This window comes from Lithobates pipiens, unplaced genomic scaffold (assembly GCF_037356315.1).
Source record: "Lithobates pipiens isolate NorthernLeopardFrog02 unplaced genomic scaffold, aLitPip1_a1.2 Scaffold_18, whole genome shotgun sequence".
In the NCBI taxonomy this organism is placed as follows: domain Eukaryota; kingdom Metazoa; phylum Chordata; class Amphibia; order Anura; family Ranidae; genus Lithobates; species Lithobates pipiens.
The window spans coordinates 16,379,043-16,396,728 of NW_027507758.1; the positions used below are offsets into that span (position 1 = coordinate 16,379,043).

Genomic DNA, 17,686 nt, shown 5'->3' on the forward strand with positions numbered 1-17,686 from the left:
TCTACAAGCCTGATCTCATCTATCTAGTTGCTTGCAAACGCTCAGTATAATCCACAACAGACACCTCTGGGTTTTACATTTCACAACCCACCTGGGACCCTCAAACCTGGTGGGCTCTATTACTCTATTCTGAATGTAGCAGTCATACTTTGCTTGGTAGCACTTTGGCCTCCATCATCCCCTCCATTCCTACCTCCCTATTGACTATTATGTGTGACCGGTGGCCTCACAGGCCAATAAGGAAACAAGGAGGCAGAACAAAGGATGACCATGCAAGATCTGTTTTTTTTCTTCTTCTTCTTTTTGGAGGTGCAGGCTGTATAATTCCATGGCCAGATTTCACGTTTTGTGTTAAACTTTGATTTTTTAAAGACTTCATCCACCCAAAACTGTTATTTCAACATTTAATAGAGGCTGGGGGACTTCAATTACCTGACAGTTTTCTGGGTCCGCACACCAGCTGTACGCTTTATGAGGGGTTTCCACACTCCCTATTGGAATTTTGTCTATTTTATATTATTAAGAATTAAACAGGAGGAGCTGGAATACATAAAGGTGGGTGAGGGCAAAGCCAGAAACGCACTAAGGTGAACGGGAACACCCAGGACTCCCAGATGGACAGGAACGAAGTCTTGAATTATGGCACAGAGATCTCACCTGTGGAGTATCTAAGACATAAAGAAACCGGGGGGGGCTTTTCGACCTTTTGGCTAAGGCCAAGTTTAGTATCTGTTTTTATAAGAGAGAGTGGAGCGTCCCCTAGACCGGGGTGGGCGCTGTCTAGTATCCAGGCTGATGTAATTAAGTGGGAATGGAGGGAGTGGTGGGAGGGCCTTTTTCCTCCTGGGTTGATTCTGGCCTGGTGTACCAGGCTTGTCCCTGGTTGAAGGCAAAGCTCTCCCAAAGCTTTCCAATTTCTAATGCCTTCTTTTTAGGGATGGTGCTGCACTAGTCTGGCCAGATGCTAGGCTGTGGTAAGCCTTGGTGTATCTGCCCCTGGAGTCGAAGTCTGTAAATTTTCACAGTAGGGGACAGGGCCGGGACAAGGGGTGGCTGCCCTGGGCACTGTGGTATCATGTCAGATGGGGGAGCACCGCAATAAGGTTGGGGGAAGGAGATTTGTGTTGAGAGGGGAATTTTGTCAGGGGATAAGAATTGTTCTAGAACACCTCCCTAAATGTCCCCTCCTTGGAACCTAGGAATTGTGATTTGAGGGGATTTGTGTTTGGAGGGGGAATGGTGGAAGATGATTTGTGCTAGGAGTGGGGGTTTTGTACTAGAAAAGGTGGATGAGAGGACATTTGTACTAGGAGGGATTTATTTTTGTTGGGGGGGGGGGGAATTTATGCCAGCGGGGATGATTGGAGGTATTTGTGCTAGGAGTGGAATTTTGGAAGGGATTTGTGCTAGGATGGGGGATTGGAGAGAATTTGTGCTGGGAGGGGCATTTGGAGTGGGGGCAGAGGATTTGTGCTCAGAGGGCAAATTTGAGAGGTAGAGGATTTGTAATAAGAGGGGGGGGATTTTTTTTAGTGGTGAGGTGGATTTGTGCTGAGGGCATATGGGGAATGAGAGGATTTGAGCTGGTGGGGGGGCAAAGATTTGTGCTGGGAAGGGAATTTCAGCCGGGGTGGCTTTGTATGGGGGGGGGGGTATGCTTGGGGGGTAAGCATGTAGATTGGGTCTCAATTTCGTTTTTAGGGGAGGGGACTTTTGCTGACACATAATGCTCATACATCATGGGGGGGGGGGGTGCAATTTGGCATGTTCGCCCTGGGCTCTAGATGACCTTGTCCTAGCACTGGTAGGGGAGGTCACTATGAGTTTTTTTGGCACCAAGGTCACTGCACCATTGCACACTCTTTTCTTACCTGCCTTCAGGCCTGGGTCTTTTGGCCAGGACCGGAGGATTTTTTTTAAATTCTGGCCAAAAAAGGCCCGCCATTGTCTAGCATATTGGCTCTTTGAAGCACTTGTCCACTTTCCCCTCCTCTTTCTTATTTTTTGTGTGTCACTTGCGTTTTTTTCACAACACGTAGGTCATTGGACTTACCCTGAACATCTTGGGGAGGAGGGCACGTGGCCTTTTGGTCATGTCCCCCCCCCCTCCCATGGGGTCTCCCTTCGGGGGGGGAGCCCCACCTAGCACTTGGGTTGACTCTGCTTTGGCAGGCCTCCCAAAGAAAGGGGTCTGGCTGGTTTCCCTCCGGGTGGACAATGGGTACCCCAGTTCCTGTCAGGATCCTTGTTTGCTCCCTTTCATACATTCATGTCAGTTTCGTACTTGTCAATTTAGGAGGTGACACAGCAGTCACCTCCAGTTGGGAATTAGGGCAGGGAGATTTCACTGTTGGAGTAACGAAGACAAATGTTGTCTCAGACCTGAAGCTTTACTTTAAATAACGAAAGTTTCCATTTTGAGTGGACTGATCCTTTAACACTTTCATTGCATGTCGCTTTTGGAGGTGACATGGCAGTAGGGTAGAGACAGGATGTACAGCGCTTTCCTTTTTTTTTTTTTCTGGATGGAGTTCTCTGAAGTCATACAGTGCCTTGAAAAAGTATTCACACCCCTTGAAATTTTCCACATTTTGTCATGTTACAACCAAAAAAGTTAATGTATTTTATTGGGATTGTATGTGATAGACCAACACAAAGTGGCTCATAATAGTGAAGTGGAAGGAAAATGATAAATGGTTTTCAAAATTTTTTACAAATAAATATGTGAAAAGTGTGGGGGGCATTTGTATGGCGAGTCAATACTTTGTAGAACCGCCTTTCACTGCAATTACAGCTGCAAGTCTTTTTGGAGTTGTCTCTACCAGCTTTGAACATCTAGATTTTTGGCCATTCTTCTTTGCAAAATAGCTCAAGATCAGAGGTCAGATTGGATGGAGAGCGTCTGTGAACAACAATTTTCAAGTCTTGCCACAGATTCTCAATTGGATTTAGGTCTGGACTTTGACTGGTCCATTCTGACACATGAATATGCTTTGATCTAAATTCAATTGTAGCTCTGACTGTATTTTTAGGGTCGTTGTCCTGCTAGAAGGTGAACCTCTGCCCCAGTCTCAAGTCTTTAGACTCTAAGCCCTTGTACACACGGTAGGAAATTCTGACGGAAAATGTCCGATCGGACCGTGTTGTCGGATAATCCGATCGTGTGTGGGCTCCATCGGAAATTTTTCCGTCGGGAATGTCCGACCAACAAAGTTTGAGAGCTGGATATAAAATTTTCCGACAACATGATCCGATCAGAATTTGTTTGATCGCTTGTAGAGAATTCCGATCGGACAAAGTGCCACGCATGCTCAGATCAAATTACCAGACCAAAGCTATTGGCTACTAGCCGCAACGTAGTCCCGTCGCAACGAACAAACGTCATCACGTTCTGAACGATCGGATTTTCCGACAACTTTGTCCTACCGTGTGTATGTAACACCGGTTTCGGACAAAATCCGTCGGAAAAAATCTGACGGATTTTGTTGTCGGAATGTCCGACTGTGTGTACAAGGGCTAACAGGTTTTCTTCTAAAATTGTCCTGTATTTGGCTCCATCCTTCTTTCCATCAACTCTGATGGGTTTACTTCCTTTGTCTCCCTGCAAAGGTAAAGCATAATAGGCTACTATGCATCGCATAGTAGCCCATTATGTGTCATTTACCTGACACAGGAGCCAGCGAAGTCACCGCTGTCCCCTGTAGTCCGGAGCGTCCATCTTCTTTCGGGTATCGCTGCTCCGGCCACTCACAGCGCCGGAGCAGCGATGACGTCACTCCCACGCATGCGCACGGGAGCCGCCACTAACGGCATATCGCTGTTAACGGCGGTATGTCTCTAACGGCAATAGTGCGCCTGCGCGTGACAGCGGTGACTGTCTTTTAGTAAATATCTCCTAAACCGTGTAGGTTTAGGAGATATTTCTTGGACCTACAGGTAAGCCTTAATCTAGGCTTACCTGTAGGTCAAAGTGGTTTGTAAGGGTTTACAACCACTTTAAGTAGCACCAACACCTTAATCCAGGGGTGGCCAACCAGTGGCCCGGGGGCGACATGTGGCCCGCGGAGCCCTTTGATGTAGCCCGCGACCTCCTGCTCTGGAATGGCGGGTTAGCAAGCCCAGATCGCAGGTTGCCGACCCATCATACCACAGCTTCGGTGTTGTGAATGAAGCTGGTGGTAGAGGAAGAAAACGGCTGCAGAGCAGAGCCCATAAACTGTTGCTTCCTGTACAGTGCCGACTTTTGCCACAGGCAGAGTCTATGGCAAAGTTCAGTTAACCTGCGGTGTGGGTAATCATCAGTGTGAAAGCAGTTTAGGCCCTTTTCACATGATCGGCCCTACCCAATCGGGCCCTCAATTCACCTCTACAGAGGGGCAGATGTAAACAGACTTTTGTCCGTTTACTCCCGCCTGCCTCCAATCCGGTCCTAAAAATCTGATAACAAAATAGAAGGGAGTTCCCCCCTTCCATCTGGGTGGATCGGTTTGGAGGGCCTACAGAGTAGCCGTGACCTGTAATCCGCCCGCTCCGCTCATTGTGGCCCGCGACTGGTTATCAAGTTGCTTAAGTGGCCGTCACTCTTAAAAAGGTTGGGAACCCCTGCCTTAATCCAACCACCATGGAATGAGTCAAGGCAGATGCTGATTGTCCAAGAACAGGATGGGAGGCGTGAAAGTGGCAGAATCAGCCTGTTATATTGACATAATGCCATCCTGGGTGTCAATAAATCTGCATCAGATGTAATCCTTTTGTTCACATGGAGGAAGTTAAAAATTGTTGTCAAATCACCAACATGAGCTGTTAAAATGGCATTATAAATTGGAAGACAGATGGTTTTGAAGGCCTCTACCACTCTTTAGAGATGGCTGTTCCAGTTTGACGTAGATAGCCTCTTCCATGTGTGTTGTGATGCAGTTGTCCTCTCTATCCAAAATCTGCATCTTACTGTCCTCCAAATATTGTTGGAGTATGTTCCTGACGCTCATTAGAACTGTAGAAGTGGCTTGGAGAAGCTGGTGAATGACCTCAAAATTACTAAACAAGTCCAGTTGATTGTGACTATCTACTACTAGATACAGTATATTGTGGAACAATTCCTGGATAACCACAAGCAAAGGGAAAAGTCTTCACGATTCCAATAGTTTTATACATTTCTTGGATGATCTATACTTTATCTATACTAGAAAACTTCAATTACAAATGATGTTGAAGGACCCCACCACTGTTTGGAGATGTTTGGTCTGATTGATGTAGATGGCCTCTTTCAAGCCTCTAGTAAACCAGTTGTCCTCTCTATCCAATATATGCACCTTACTGTCCTCCAAAGAATGTTATGCCGCGTACACACGATCGAATTGTCTGGCGTACTTAGTCCGACATACAATCCGACATACAATCCGGCGGACTTTCTACCGAACGGACTTGGCCCCACACGGACACACAGAAAGTCCGACGTTCGCTTGCGCGGTGACGTACAGCACGTACGACGGGACTAGAAAAAGGAAGTTCAATAGCCAGTATCCAACAGCTTCCTTTTTCGTACTTGCTTCTGAGCATGCGTCATTCTTAGTCGGCCGTACTAGCATACTGACGAACGTATTGTCCGCTGAAACCCAAGTCCGACGGGAAGATTGGAGTGAAAAAATACTTTCTTAGTCCGCCGGACTTCACGCTGGAAAAGTCCGCTGAAGCCCACACGCGATAGAATTGTCCGCTGAAATGCGTTTCGGCTGACTAAGTACGCCGGACAATCTGATCGTGTGTATGCGGCATAAGTGTATGTTCATGACACTCATTAGAACTCTAGAAGTGGCTTAGACAAGCTATGGAATGTCTTCAATATTACAGAACAAATTCAGTTGACTATGACTAACGTCTACTAGATACAGTATATTGTGGAGCTATTCCCGAATAACCACAAAAAAGGAAGTGTCTCCACGTTTCTTGTCGTTTCTGAACGTTTCTCAGAGGATCTGTACTGTCTTCCAGATTGAAGAGGTTAAGCGAGCATTCTGTAAAGCTCCCAACAGTAGTATACCTTCAATTACAAATGGTGTTGAAGGCCCCCACCACTGTTTAGAAATCTTTGTTCCGATTGGATGTAGATGGCCTCTTTCATGCCTCTTGTGACCTTGTTGTCCTCTCTATCCAAAATCTGAACCTCACTGTCCTGGAAAGATTGTTGGGGAATGTTCCTGATGGTCACTAGAACTGAAAAGTGGCTTGGACAAGCTATGGAACATCCTCAAAATTACAGAACAAGTCCAGTTGACTTTGTCTATCTACTACTAGATCTATTGTCGAAAAAATTCCTGAACAACCACAACAAAAAGAAATGTCTCCACGATTCTCATAATTTGTGAATGTTTCTCAGGGGATCTGTACTTTCTTCCAGAGTGCAGAGGTCCAACAGGCGTTAGGTGAAGCTCCTTACATTCGATGATTTCCGGATTTCCTCCCAACAGTAAAAAAACCTTCAATTACAATTAATTATCAGACAACGGCGCTTTATTGTGTGCCCTCTTCAAATCCTGCACAGAGCTCCAGCCGCGGCCATGACTCATATGACCACTGCCTAATTAATCACCTCTTAATATCATAACTCTACATGTACTCTCTATAGTTAGGACAGGGAATCGATATCCGGTTGCTGCCAATCCCATTACCACTTCTAATGAAGCTTGTGCTTTCAGTAGTAAATTACGTCGGTTCTCCCGCGGACACTAATAGGATTGGATTTGTGGGACCGGAACTTTTCTCAACGTTTTGTCTGAAAGGGGTGACTGTAGGGCTTCGATGTTTGCAGGACTACAAGTTCCAGTATGCTCTTCCAGCCATAGCACCTGTCAGGGTCGTCTTTAATATTAATTGGACCCTGGGCAAAACTTTTCTTGGGGGCCCCCATGCAGTTTTGCTCTCCACCTGCTCTGAGACATTCAATAAATAACAGCTAGACTCAAAATCACTTTACTTTACAGTATATCATTACCGCTCACTGACTGGTTCCTAGAGGTTACAGTGTATCATTACCACTCACTTACTGGTTGCTAGAAGGTATAGTGTATCATTACCACTCACTTACTGGTTGCTAGAAGGTATAGTGTATCATTACCGCTCACTGACTGGTTGCTAGAGGTTACAGTGTATCATTACCCCTCACTGACTGGTTGCTAGAGGCTACAGCACACATTACAGCTCACTGATTAGTTGATAGAGGTTACAGCACATGATTTCTGCCTGTTGATTGGTTGCTAGAGATTACTGTGGACATGACCTCAGGGGGGCATGATATACATATTATTACCTATTTACATATGAATGCCGGTTATTTACATGTAAACACAGGTCTGAAGGTGAGTCATATGTACACAACAATAGGGCAGAGCTGGGCATCATTAGTACCAGAACTTCACACTAATATATCGGGACACAGCACAGGACTAAAACCTGAAGGGACAAGGGAATTTAAACCAGGATAGTTGGCAAGTACGAGGCAGCTGCTTTGGGCCCCACAACCATGACAGGGCCCAGGGCAGCTGTCCCTTTTGCCCTGCCTTAAAAACGGCCCTGGCACCTGTGCCTACCCGCCCTCACTCCGGTCAATTGCCCACTGTATATATTTAATTCCAGTATAAATTGAAAATGTACACCGATCAGCCATAACTTTTATGACCACTGACAGATAACTTGGATAACACTGATTGTCTGGTTACAATGACATCTTAAAGTGGGTGGGATATATTAGGCAGCAAGCGAACATGTTGTCCCTGAAGTTGATGGGTAAAAAGAAGACAACATGGGCATTGCAGTTTGTTGTGTATGGGGCTGTGTAGACGCAGATCAGTCAGGGCACCCATGCTGACCCGTGTCCACAGCAAAATTCACCTACAATGGGCACGTAAGTATCAGACCTGGACCACAGGGCAATGGAAGAAGGTGGCCTGGTCTGAAGAAAAATATTTTCTTTTACATCATGTGGATGGCCAGGGTTCAGCAGGATAATTCACCCTGCCATACTGCAAAAATGGTTCTAAAATGGTTTGGGGAACACAACAATGAGTTTGAGGTGTTGACTTGACCTCCAAATTATCCAGATCTCAATCCAATCGAGCATCTGTGGGATGTGCTGGAAAAACAAGTCCAATCCATGGAGGCCCCACCTTGCAACTTTCAGGGATTAAAAGATCTGCTTTGTGCCAGATACCACAGCGTACCTTCAGAGGTCTAGTGGTGTCCATTTCGCTTTGAGTCAGGGCTAATTGACATGCACACTGGAGTGAGAGCGTCCCCTATGGACAATTATGGATCCTACAGTTTGTCGCCCTTTCATGGAAGTGCGCAACTTTAAGGATTGACATGTTTGTTATCTGTTTACTTGACGCAGCCTTGTTTTTTTTTATATTTGACCAAAAAATAGGTAATATATTGTGCTTTATGTGTATAATTTTATTTTTATTTTACTGAAAGTATGAGATAAACCCTAATATTGTGTGACATAATAATTGCAAGTGCCGCCATTTTGTTCATCAGGGTGTCTGCCTTTAGGAAAATATATCATGTTTTGGGGGGCCTAAAAAGTGTATTTTAACATGCGTGAATTTTTTTTTAAAATTTTAACAGCGAAAAGGTAAAACATTGTGATGAAGACGATGAGCACAGCCAATCTGCTTAGTAATTTGTTTCTCTACTGCACCTGCCTATCCCTGCCAGGGCTGTTGATAAGGTGGAGGCACTGGCCCTCCCGTATAGGGCCCAGGCCCCATCAGCTTAAGAGGGGGGCCTGGGCAGCTTTATAGTGCAGGCACTTCCCCCTCCCTGCAGCACAGCGGGCTTCTCCTCCTCTCCCTCCTGCTGACTGTCAGCTGTTGCAGGGGGGAGCCACAGGGGGATTGGTTTCAGGGATTGGCCCTTTTACACCGCTAGGGTTGCCACCTTTTCCTCAAGCCAAACACTTTATCAGCACAGGGCCAATTTTTTATTTTTATTTTCATAGTACATACCTCCCAACTTTCTGAGATGGGGGATGAGGGACACCTATCAGCAAAAGTATGCAGGCATAGCACACACCCCTTGCCACACCCCCTTTAAAGGAGAATTGTACAAAAAAATAAGATTGGTTAAACCCACAAGTGTTTTTTACCACGACTATTCCTTTATATTGGCTTTTAGAATCTACAAATGCAGCAATTTGAAAGGTTTAGCACTAGGAAACACTTTTTGATAGAAATAAAGGTGCATTTTATATACATCTATATGGATCAGACCAAAATGAGGGACAAATGTGGAGAAATGAGGGAACAGAGGGACATTTCTGCAAATCAGGGACAGTCCCTCGAAATCAAGGACATTTGGGAGGTATGAAAGTATACACTATAGGATTATAAAAGCCCAGAGACCCCTTTGGGTGCCCCAAGTAGAGTAGTGTAGCGGATGAAATTTTGGACAAAGTGTCATACATGTGTAAATTTAGTTTTTGCCTCAGAACAGTAGTGGGGTTCTGAGGGTTAATGATATAGGTTGACCTTGACATCAGTTTGGCTGGGCTATGTTAGAAGTTCTGCTTGGTCATGTGTGTAGTGCACATGACAGGCCAGAACCAGGCCTGGTTGGACGTTTTAAGTATCAGCCTTCTCGGGAACCAATCAGTGGGTGTGCCGGGCCTCGCTGAGGAGTCTGGGGAGGGGTACTTAAGATGTTGGGGGTCACGTGCTTAGGGAGTGGAGTTCGTGAGGCCTGTTCTTGTTCCAGGACTGGGGTAGCCCTGCGAGGGGTCCCACTCACGGTGTGTTCGACATCCCGCAACATGTTCCTGTTAGTTACCCCCAATAGACCCGACTGGTCTGGGGTATGGATCCGTCTGTTCCCGAGTCTCGGAACCGGCTGGTCTGAGGCGCAGTAACTTCAAGGTGTCCGGGTGTGCTCTCGGCTTGGAGAGGCACCACAGCTCATGAATTAGTGATGCTGTGTTTGGGGTCCTACACCTCTTCCCACCCAGTCGGGGGGGGGGGTGTCTGTCAGGTCAGCTATAGTGCGCCTCATGATTCCTGACAGCAGCCTTGACATCCGCTCGGTGTTCTGAGAACCCCCCCCCGCTTATAAATGGATCAATGCCGGCCCCGATCATAACTAGGTCGCCGGCGGATGAGAAGTGCCAGGACTAATGATATGTCACAGCGTCCCGTAGGGTTCCGCCAAAATCTCATCCGTCAGCCAGCAGTCATTTTTTACGAGATGCTCTGTACTTTAATTATATTATCTCCGCCATTATTACTGGTCAGGCCGGCTCCCAGCTGGAATAAAAAATAAAAAGGTTATATAATGTCTATTTTTACAGAGCGGCCCATCCTGACCTATAGATTCTATAAGGGTGGAGGGGGGGGGGGAGCGATTCTCCCGCTCTCTACACCAGGGTGACTTTACAAATGGCTGGGGACGGATTGTTAATGCAAGGTCAAAGTGAGGGCTAATGCGGCAATAAAAGAGAAATGTAATTGATTTGTTATGTCCCCGTGGTGGAGGGGGCTCCGGGAGCCTTGGCGCAGGCGAGATCAGTAATTGATTTGTTATGTCTTGAATGGAGACTAATGCACTGTCTATATTTAGGATCCTCCACCTCAGATGTGCTAAGAAAAGTCCTTTAATGGATGGGAGGTGACGCGAAGAATGCGAGCCGAGCTGTAACATTTTTGGATCTCCACTGGTCTTGTCTTAAAGTCCAGTTGGCAATCCAGAATAAACATCCACCGGACACTTTATTAGGTACACCTGTTCAATCGCTCGGTAAAACAAATGGCTAATCAGCCAATCACATGGCAGCAACTCAATGCATTTAGGCATCTAGACGTTGGTGAAGACGACTTGCTGAAGTTCAAACCGAGCATCAGAATGGGGAAGAAAGGGGATTGAAGTGACTTTGAACGTGGTGTGGTTGTTGGTACCAGACGGGCTGGTCTGAGTATTTCTGGGATTTTCACGCACAACCATCTCTCGGGGTTTACAGAGAATGGTGGGGAAAAAGAGAAAATAGCCAGTGAGCGGAAGTTGTGTGGAGGAAAATGCCTTGTTGATGTCAGAGGTCAGAGGAGAATGGGCAGACTGGTTCCAGATGATAGAAAGGCGACAGTAACTCAAATGACCACTCGTTACATCCAAGGTATGCAGAATACCATCTCTGAACGCACAACACATCCAACCTTGAAGCAGATGGGCTACAGCCACAGAAGACCCCACCGGGTGCCCCTCCTGTCAGCTAAGAACAGGAAACTGAGGCTACAATTCGCACAGGATCACCAAAATTGGACAATAGAGAACTGGAGAAACGTTGCCTGGTCTGATGAGTCTGGATTTCAGCTGCAACATTCAGATGGTGGGGTCAGAATTTGGCACAAGAATCCATCCTGCCTTATATCTCCGCTTCAGGCTGGTGGTGGGGGGTGTAATGGTGTGGGAGATGGGATATCACCGGTTCAGGCTGGTGGTGGGGGTGTAATGGTGCGCGGGATGGGGTATCACCGGTTCAGGCTGGTGGTGGGGGTGTAATGGTGTGGAGGGGGGAATATTTTCTTGGCACACTTTGGGCCCCTTAGTACCAATTGAGCATGGTTTAAACGCCACAACCTATGTTTGTATTGTAGCAGTATTGTTGCTGACCATGTCCATCCCATTATGACTTCAGTGTCCCCATCTTCTGATGGCTTCTTCCAGCAGGATAATGCACCATGTCACAAAGCTCCGATCATCTCACCACTGGACAATGAGGTCCCTGTCCTCCAATGGCCTCCACACTCACCAGATCCCATCCAATAGGGCACCAAATCTGCAGCAACTGTGTGATGTTATCATGCCACTATGGAGCAAAATCTCTGAGGAACGTTTCCAACACCTTGTTGTATTTATGCCAAGAAGAATGAAGGAAAAAGGGGGTCCAACCCAGTAATAGCAAGGTGTAACTAATAAAGTGGCCGTCGAGTATACATTTTCAGAGGTTGTACCAATTTGGGCTTGCTTACATATGTGCGAGTCCTTGCTGCCCCTCGGAGGGCACAGGCGGCTCGGAGGCCTGCACCACCATCCATCATACACAGTTGCAGTGCGGCCCCATAAATCTGATTGGGTCAAGTTCAGCAGTAGGGTTGAATGCATCAGGGCAAGACATGTGTACAACCTCCTCCCAGTTGCTGTTTGAGGTAAAGGAGATGGCAAAACCACGCCCAACTGCCTATTTTTACTGCACCCCCACCACAGGTGTGAATGAGTCATTTGGGGCACTGAAATGAAAATTCTGGCGTCGATACCCGAAAATCGGGAATTCAGGATGCACTTGGCCGAAACCGAAATTTGACGGTTTTTAAAAAATATTTATATTTTTGTATATAATTGTATTATATTCAACTGTTTAACATCATATGAATTTATTGTCGGCCATTATCGGCACCTTTTGAAGCGGTGTTCAAAATCCCGCTTGCTGCATTTTCGGTCAGTTAAGAAAACCACACCAAAAATGCACCTCCCCGTTGAAAAGTATTGAAAATGCACCTGTTTTGATCTATTTTTTGAGTCACGTGATCTATGAAAAACACATCATAAGCGCGGTAAAATCACAGGGAGATCTCGGTTAATTCGCAGCAAAATTGCGGGCGTTTTTTTCGTCAGCCATTATCAGCAGCTTTTCTCTTTCGGCGCGTCACTGAAACTCCTATTTTCGGCCAATAATTTGCGGCGGACCAAATTTTGGTGCATCCCTAGTCTTTCCTCCTGTCCCAGAAGCCAGGCCTCATTCACATGGGCGTAACTAACCTCAAAGTACGCAAATATGCCAGCCTCTCGGAGGGTGGGCCTTAACTCCAAGAGGCCGCATATTTGAGTACCAGAATGTAAATGCACCTGTTCCGAGACCGTGCATACTGGATGCTCCTGTCAGAAACCATAAAATCAGACCGAGAAAGAAGTACAGTTAAATCACACTTGTTTAATAATGAAAGTAAAAAGAACAAACGTAGTCAAAACATAGCATAGAACAAAGTTCAGTAACCGGAACGGATAGTCAGCCAAGCCAGAAGTCAGGAATCATAGTAGTGGAACAGCAAGCAGGATCTGGAGCCAGAAGGGATGTCAGCAAAGCCAGTCTTAAAATGCAGGAGATGTTTCCTGTGATGTTGACCAAGGCGAAGGCAGAGCTCCTCTGGACTGGATGGCTTAAGTAGGCAGGACTGACGAGCAGGATATCATCAACAGCTGAGTAACTGTAGAGAGAAAGGAGCTGGCAATTAGCCGACAGCTGAATAGCCAGCTCAGAGAAGAAAGGGCTCAGCCCAACCCTGACAGCTCCCGGAACAGTTACTGGCAGCTAACGGAAATCTACTGATCACTAATTGCGATCGGGAGCTTTCCGAAACATGTGGTCGCTGTGACAGCCAATCACAGCAGTCACATTAGATCATAAACCCTGCTCCGTCTCCCGCCATTTGAAAACCCTTAAAAAGGCGCCGGCGCAAAAGAATTAAGCAGACACCTGTGCAAAGGCCATCAGTAGAACAAGTGGATGGCCACACATGGTAGTGATGGCACTTCCGAAACACTTTATTGAAGCAAAACCACAATAAATACATCCCGGCATCAGGATCCAAGGTAATATGTTAACGCATTTCATGCGCAAAGGTGCTTATTCAGTAACGAGTTATGAAAATGCACCTTTGAGGGCAAAACACGTCAACATAGTTCCTTGGGTCCTGGTGCATACTTCCCAATTTTTCGTGATTGGAAACGAGGGACACCTATTAGCAAAAGTATGTAGGCATAGGACACACCCCCCTGTCACGCCCACTTAAAGGATAATTATACAAAAAAAATGTAAACCCACAAGTTCTTTTTTTTTTTCTTTTACCACTAATATTCCTTTATATTGGCTTTTTACATTTACAGATGCAGCAATTTAGAACTTGGATGAAAGGTTTAGCGTTAGGAAACACTTTTTTGAAATGTAAATAGTGCATTTTTTATACAACTATATGGATCAGACCGAAATCAGGGACAGTCCTTCGAAATCAATCAGGAACAGTTGGGAGCTATGTTGGTGCGTTGGCGTGTAGATGCGTACAATCAGACACAGATGCATTGTATCGCTCTCTCTCTCTCTCCTTGCAGAGAGAAAAAAAACAACTGTGTGAAACAAAAACGAAAAATTATAATAAGATAAAAAAAAAAAAAAAAAAAACCTAGATCAAGGTTTGATCTAAGTCAGTGCCAAAGTTAATGTTTGGGTCAAGGTCAGGTTCAAAGGTCAGGGTCAGTATTTTTTTTTTTTGAGCAGGATTTTTTTTTAATTAGTATCATTAATATCAGACTTTTAGGTAGGATAAAAAAAAAAGCAAAATGTACACTATGGTTTCTGGGCTGTACTACTGGTACAAACAACAAATAACATACACATATGTGGTATCACTGCCATTGTCAGGGTCAGTATTTATTTTTTGGGGGCAGGATTTTTATTTATTTTTTAATTTGTATTAGTGTCAGTGTGTTTTAGGTAGGATAAAAAAAAATTAAAAAAGTGAAAAATTTCTAAATTGACACTATTGTTTCTGAGCTGCACTACGGGTACAAACAACAAATAACATACACATTTGTGGGTATCACTGCCATTGTCAGGGTCAGTATTTTTTTTTTGGGGGCAGGATTTTTTTTTTTTCATTTGTATTAGTGTCAGTGTGTTTTAGGTAGGATAAAAAAAATAAAAAAAGCGCAAAATTTAAAAATTTACACTATTGTTTCTGAGCTGTACTACGGGTACAAACAACAAATAATATACACATATGTGGTATCGCTGCCATTGTCAGGGTCAGTATTTTTTTTGGCAGGATTTTATTTCTATTTTTGTAATTCGTATTAGTATTAGTTTCAGTTTGTTTTAGATAGGATAAAAAGCAAACAAAAAAAAATGTACACTATGGTTTCTGGGCTGTACTACGGGTACAAACAACAAATAACATACACATATGTGGTATCGCTGCCATTGTCAGGGTCAGTATATTTTTTTTGGGCAGGATTTTATTTCTATTTTTTTAATTAGTATTAGTGTCAGTTTGTTTTAGGTAGGATAAAAAATCAATGAATAAATAAATAAAATAAAAAAGCCAAATGTACACTAGAAATGGCCTTGCAGTTTGCCCAGCGGTCGGTTTCGCAAGGGATTCGCCAAACCGGTGGACTTCTGGCGCTGTTCGCACAGCGGACATATGCGTTTACATTGTGAAGAACTTTGACCCATGACACATCCATCATGGGGTACAGGACAGCCAATTGAGACATTTCAGCACATGGAGAATTGGACCTTCCCCCTACCTTATAAATAGACCTGATCTGTCGGCCATTTTACATTCTGTCTTTTTTCAGTGTAGGTAGAGGTTGCTGTGTGGAGCAGGGACAGACTGTAGTGACACAAATCACTAGCTATTAGGTCCACAAAAGTCCTTTTAAGGACTGGTATAGGTGTACAGTATATAGGGTTCTGGTGCACTGCTGCTGACTGCTGTGCTGCTGATTGCTGAGTGCACTGCTGACCGATTCTGCAGCTGTCTTTTGTCAGTGTAGGGACAGGACGCTGTGTGGAGCAGGGACAGTCAGTTTAATCACTAGCTATTACTATTAGGTCCACAAAGGTCTTTTTAAGGACTGGTATAGGTGTACAGTTTATAGGGTTGTACACGTATAATATACTTTCTTTGAGTGCTGACCGAGGGACAGTTTGGTGTTCTGAGCAGGGACAGTCTACAAATCACTAGCTATTAGGTCCACAAAGGTCCTTTTAAGGACTGGTATAGGTGTACAGTATATAGGGTTGTACACGTATAATATACTTTCTTTCAAAGATACAAAGTATATTCTGTAAACTCTCTATCACTGTGCTGGTGTCAGTGCTCAGTCTCTATCGCGGTGCTGGTGTCAGTGCTCTCTCTCTATCTCGGTGCTGATGTGGTGTCAGTGCTCTCTATCTCGGTGCTGGTGTCAGTGCTCTCTATCTCGGTGCTGGTGTCAGTGCTCTCTATCACGGTTCTGGTGTCAGTGCTCTCTATCGCGGTGCTGGTGTCAGTGCTCTCTATCTCGGTGCTGGTGTCAGCGCTCTCTTTCGCAGTGCTGGTGTCAGTGCTCTCTATCTCAGTGCTGGTGTCAGTGCTCTCTATCGCGCTGCTGGTGTCAGTGCTTTTTATCTCTGTGCTGGTGTCAGTGCTCTCTATCGCGGTGCTGGTGTCAGTGCTCTCTATCTCAGTGCTGGTGTCAGTGCTCTCTATCACAGTGCTGGTGTCAGTGCTCTCTATCGCGGTGCTGGTGTCAGTGCTCTCTATCACGGTGCTGGTGTCAGTGCTCTCTATCTCAGGGCTGGTGTCAGTGCTCAGTCTCTATCGCGGCACTGGTGTCAGTGTTCTATCTCAGTGCTGGTGTCAGTGAGGGAGATAGCAGCGGAGAAGTCAATCAGCAGGCAGTGCCAGCACCATGGCTGAGGATCAGCACTGGACTGCTACCTCCAGACCACTGCAGTGGAGCTCTGCATAGGTGGGGGTAAGGGCTGGGCAGAGGGAGGGGCTCAAGCACAGGTTGGCACACTGGGACACTGGCACAGGACTGCGCTGCCCTGACTGTGACACTGATCATCTCCTGCACCCCCTTCATAGCCTGGCCTGACCTTGCCTCTCCTCCATGGCCTTCATGCGCTCCTGAATTGTCAAAATTTCACAGATAAAAAAAGAATGCTTGTCGTTGTCGATCCCAGATTCACTTAATACTTTTGTTATGTCAGTATCCATGTTGTGGGACTATGTGTGCACAGCTAGTAAGTATTTTGTGGCTGAAAATATGACCTGGAGGTTTTTAAGGTTCGTCTGCCCTTAAAGTCGATGGGGTCCGCTGCGAACTTTGCGGTTCGCAAACTTTTGGCCTGCGTTCGCGGTTTGCGTTCGCAAAAAGTCCCATCGGAAGTTCGTCCAATACTAATGTACACTATTGTTTCTGGGCTGTACTACTGGTACAAACAACAAATAACACACACATATATAGTATCACTGCCATTGTCAGGGTCAGTTTTTTTTTTGGGCAGGATTTTTTTTTTAATTAGTATTAGTGTCTGTGTGTTTTAGGTAGGATTAAAAAAATAAATAAAATAAGGAAAAATGTGCACTATTGTTTCTGAGCTGTATTACGGGTACAAACAACCCATATGTGGTATCGCTGCCATTGTCAGGAGCTGGAGAATTTATTTTGGCTTGTTCTTTGGTGGTGGCCTGTTATGGTAGGAACAAGAAATATACAGCTAAATAAAAAAAAAATATATATATATATATATATATATATATATATATATATATATAATCTTTTTTTTTTTTTTTTTTACTATTTTGGGCCAGTTTTATTTTGATAATAAAAAAAAAATAAGGAGATTTTCCATTACTATTTACCACAAAATGAAAGCCCAACTTGTCCTGAAAAATAAGAAATACGGTATAATCCACCTGGAGGTACAAAGTAGTTGTGATGATATGTACGGTTCTACTAACGCATGGCAAAATTGCAAAATTGTGCTTAGGCATTAAGATTTGTTTTACCCTTAGGTGTGAAAAAATTCTGAATTATTTAGGATATGAATAATATTGTGTGTGTGGGGGGGGGGGGGGGGGAGGGGGTGATCCTTTAA

General features: G+C 45.0%; 1 protein-coding gene across 1 annotated transcript in view; it reads left to right on the top strand.

The window, feature by feature from the left end:
• The window catches only part of MDGA1 (MAM domain containing glycosylphosphatidylinositol anchor 1), a 487,363-nt gene that overhangs the window by 238,536 nt on the left and 231,141 nt on the right, over positions 1-17,686 (top strand). The window lies entirely within an intron of this gene.